This window comes from Mustelus asterias, unplaced genomic scaffold (assembly GCF_964213995.1).
Source record: "Mustelus asterias unplaced genomic scaffold, sMusAst1.hap1.1 HAP1_SCAFFOLD_310, whole genome shotgun sequence".
NCBI classification, from domain to species: Eukaryota; Metazoa; Chordata; class Chondrichthyes; order Carcharhiniformes; family Triakidae; genus Mustelus; species Mustelus asterias.
In genome coordinates, this window is record NW_027590274.1 from 154,514 (window position 1) to 158,883 (window position 4,370).

The 4,370-nt window shown below is 45.8% G+C and overlaps 1 non-coding gene across 1 annotated transcript; it reads left to right on the forward strand.

Moving 5' to 3' along the window:
• Positions 1-3,267: 3,267 nt before the first annotated feature.
• On the forward strand, positions 3,268-3,339 carry trnae-uuc (transfer RNA glutamic acid (anticodon UUC)). Its single transcript has one exon. It is a non-coding gene; the product is annotated as a tRNA-Glu (tRNA).
• The last annotated feature ends 1,031 nt before the right edge of the window (positions 3,340-4,370 follow it).

The following is a 4,370-nucleotide window of genomic DNA, read 5'->3' on the forward strand; positions in this document are numbered from 1 at the left end:
CCGGGAAGGACACTTCACTTGTGACTGCAAGCAACAAAAATGCATTGCAGTCACCGCGGGTAGGCAGCTTATGTGTGGCAAGTGCAACAGCACCCACGTAAGCTCAGCCTCAGGGACATATCCATTTGATTCTCACCAAGAGGTACAATCAAGTGGACAGTCCAGGGGGAGGGAAGGTTCCACAAGATGGGCCATGCGGTCAAACGACCCCGGGGTAATGCATGTTATCGGGTTAAAGACGGGTACGTGTTTTTATTTAAAAATGTATATATGACGGCCACAGACAGGCCTCCAAGGTTCTTTTCCGTAGGGACAATCAGACCTCTCACGGTTCCATGCCCAAGCGAAGGGCATGTCCAGAAACGCATAGTGACCAGGGCCATCAGCGCAGAATTTTGCTCCGACTGGCAGGCCCCTGTCACACCAGGGTCTTCTTTAGGATATGGATTTCTGGGGACACTATCCCTGGGAGGCGCCGCAGGGGTGATCAGTGCCAGTAATAGGAACTTCTTCATATGTGGACTGACCATTTTAGGAAACAACACCCTACAAGCATTAGGCGCAATTGACCAAGAACTCGCAGAACTCAGACTATACACACAACAAACGAGATATGCGGTGGACTATCAGCTAGCCAGACAAGGGGGGGTATGCACCATCATCAAGGAAAAATGCATCACATACGTACACGACGAGACACTAAACATAACAGCAGCCATGTCCGGGATACAAAAGCAATTGGATAACTTTAAACAGGGGTTAACAGGGACTGATGGGTGGTTAGGATGGCTGTTTAACACAGTTTGGGGAGCATATATTATGAAGGGATTAATCCTAGTAGTAGCCATCCTGTTCACACTCTGCCTTGGCCTAACCTGTATTAAAGTGATATGTGCAAATATTACATCAAGAATGCTACCCACTGCCAGTATCCAGATGCAAGAACTTAACAACGACCCAGAAGAGGAGGAACAACGGCAAGGACAACAGCTGTACAAATCACTATTCCTCTGAAGGTCGTCCATGGGGGGTCAGCCATGAATGGCACCCCCTGGACGAGAGGAGGGACTGAAGGAGGAAATTTTCCAGAAAACCATATTTGTATCATCAAACATATTTTTATTGGACTAATTGGCACCACTCATAACGAGCCAACAATGCAGAGGGGCACCCCCGGATAGATATTCGATCGGGTCTCCCCCTGCATAGCTGAGAGACTCACGAATTTCAGAAACTACGGAAGATCCCTAATCTGCCTAGCAACAGCACGTAGCCGCATTTTTAAACTGGCCAAGGCAGACATAAAAATCTGATAAACTAAGAGATAAGGATAAAAGGTTAAGAATGAAATACCCCAGACACCCAACAGGACAGGATGACATTAACACTCAATCTCACAAGCAGGAAACACAGACACGGAACAATAGGATCAATTTAAATAAGAGGACACATAGAGATGGTAATGGGAAACGCATTTAGACACCGGGGCAGGACCAAGTAATCCCATTAACACGAACACACACCATACAAATGCTAATCCATGAAACTTCCTAGGGACTTTTGAAACTGACAGACCACTTTATACATTGTGTAAAAAAAGGCATAATCAAATGTTCCCGCGCGAATTTTGGATCCCTATAAAGATCCAGAGCTGATGTGATTTAATTGAGATCAACGTGGCCAAGCCACTGTTTCTGAGCTGGCTACGGGGGTCTCCCTGGGATCCCAGTAATTGTACAATAAAGACACGCTTTGAACCTTGATTTGCGACTCGACTTCTATTCTGCACTGGTAAAGGGATATTTCCCTACAACACGCAGCGTGTGTGCAAGTGACTCCTTTCGAGAGTACACACAAGCTGAGTTTCTGACTGCCGAGTTAAACAACCTGATGAAGGAGCAGCGCTCCGAAAGCTCGTAGTTCCAAATAAGCCTGTTTGACTTTAACCTGGTGTTGTGAGAATTCTTGCTGTACCCACCCAGTCCAAAGCCGGCATCTCCACATCATGATATAAACAACATGATTACAAACAGTGAGACTTTATTCCCGGCCCAGGAATTAAGGTGATGGACTTGAATTTTATAACTGAAGTTCAAATCCTGTCATGTATGCTTCCCATCATTCTGACCAGATATTTACAGAATTAACCTGGCTCCTGTGATAATCACCGTACTGTATAAACACGGAGATGGCCTCCGGGCAAGCAGATCCGGTTTACTGGAGAACAACAAGACTGGCTCCAGAGGCCCATCGTTTGCCCACAGCAATTGATATTACATTGCCTCTGCGTGTTCCTCCTGTCAAAATGAATAATGATACTTCCCACTGTATTAAAGTTTCGTAATAACATGTTCGAGAAAAAGTATTCATGACGTTTAAAGCAAATCAACTGAACACCTGAAATTTGTGGCATTTGGCCACTTTCCCCCACAAATGCTATTGCCCCGAATTCAATGCCTCAGAACACTCACCAACGCTTTTAGCGGAAGTGATCGCTGTCAGATCTGGTGCTGCAGGGACCAGAATTAATGGAGTGGGATAGGCTCACATGTCCCATGGAGTCTCCTCCACAATTTAAGGAGATTATGACGAATCCCAGGACTCAACACCAATTTCTAACCCTATCATGATGGCCCTTCATTCCCTTAGGTTCCAAAAATATCTCTATCTGAAACTTCAATATCCTCATTTACTGAGGATCCACAGACCTCTGGCGAAGCGTCATCCAGATTCGGAACTTTGGCTCTTTTCTCTCTCCATAGATGCTACCAGACCTACTGAGATGTTCCAGCATTGTCTGTTTTTGTGTCAGATTCCAGCATCCGCAGTATTTTCCTTTTGCCGCCACAATTTACATTCCGTTTGTTTTGTTTTTCTATCACAACTTTGTCAACTCTTACCCACGGCTCCCACCCTCACACCCCACCCCCCCACCCCCCCACCCCCCCACACCCACGCCCCACCCCCGCATCTCCCACACTTAAAGTATCAATCTCGTCCTCTTTTACTGTCTTCAGCTTTGATGACTGACCATACAGACTTGAAATGTTGGCTCTATTCTCTCTCCAGAGATTCCGTCATGCCTGTTGAGATTTTCGAGCATTTTAAGTTTTTCTTTTAAGTTCCGGAATCTGCAGTAATTTGCTGTTGGCTGAAGGAGTCATTCGTGTTCCATCAAAACATGAGGTTTTTTTTCCCCCAAACCTTTCTCGAGTATTGAAAAAACGCAGCAATGTATTGGTCAGATTAAAACGTTTGCTTGTATCTTCCCTGGTGGTCTAGTGGTTAGGATTTGGCGCTTTCACCGCCGCGGCCCGGGTTCGATTCCCGGTCAGGGAATGTAGATTTTATAGCTGCCGACCAGCACATGATTGCACGCAATAATCCAAATGGGGTTTGACAAGAGCCTGATGCAGCCTCAGAAATACATCCCTGCTATTGTATTCTAGCCCTCTCGACATGAATGCTAAGCATTGCATTTGCCTTCCTAACTGCCGAATGAATCTGCATGTTAATCTTCAGTACGAGCACTCCCAAGCCCCTTTGTGTTTCTGATTTTCCCCAGTTAGAAAATAGTCTGTGCCTCCATTTCTCCTTCCAAAGTGCATAACCTCACACTTTTCCACATTGTACTCCATCTGCCACTTATTTGCCCACTCTCCTAACCTATTCAGGTCCTTCTGCAGCCCCCCTGCTTCCTCAATACTACCTGTCCCTCTGCATATCTTTGTATCATCTGCAAACTTAGCAACAGTGCCTTCAGTTCCTTCTTCCGAAACATTAATGTATATTGTGAAAAGTTGTGGTCCCAGCACCGACCCTGAAGCACACCGCTAGTCACCGGCTGCCATCCTGAAAAGGACCCCTTTATCCCCACACTCTGCCTCCTGCCAATCAGCCAATCCTCTATCCATGCCAGGATATTAAGCTTAACACCATGTTCTCTTAACAGATTGAACAGTCTCCAATGCGGCACATTGCCAAAGGCCTTCTGGGAATCGAAATACATCACGTCCACTGGTTCTCCTTTATCTAACTTCCTTGTCATCTCCTCAAAGAATGCTAAGAGATTTGTCAGACATGACCACCCCTTGACCAAGCCATGTTGACTCAGTCCTATTTTATCATGCACTTCCAAGTATTCTGCAACCTCATCTTTCATAATTGACTCTATAATCTTGCCAATGACCGAAGTCAGGCTCACTGGCCTCTAATTTCACATTTCCTGCCTCCCTCCCTTCTTAAACAGCGGTGTTACATTCGCTACTTTCCAGTCCTCTGTGATTCCTGAAAGATCACTGCCAATGCCTCCACAATTCCCTCAGTTATCTTTTTAGAATCCTGTCGTGTAGTCCATCCAGTCCCGGTGA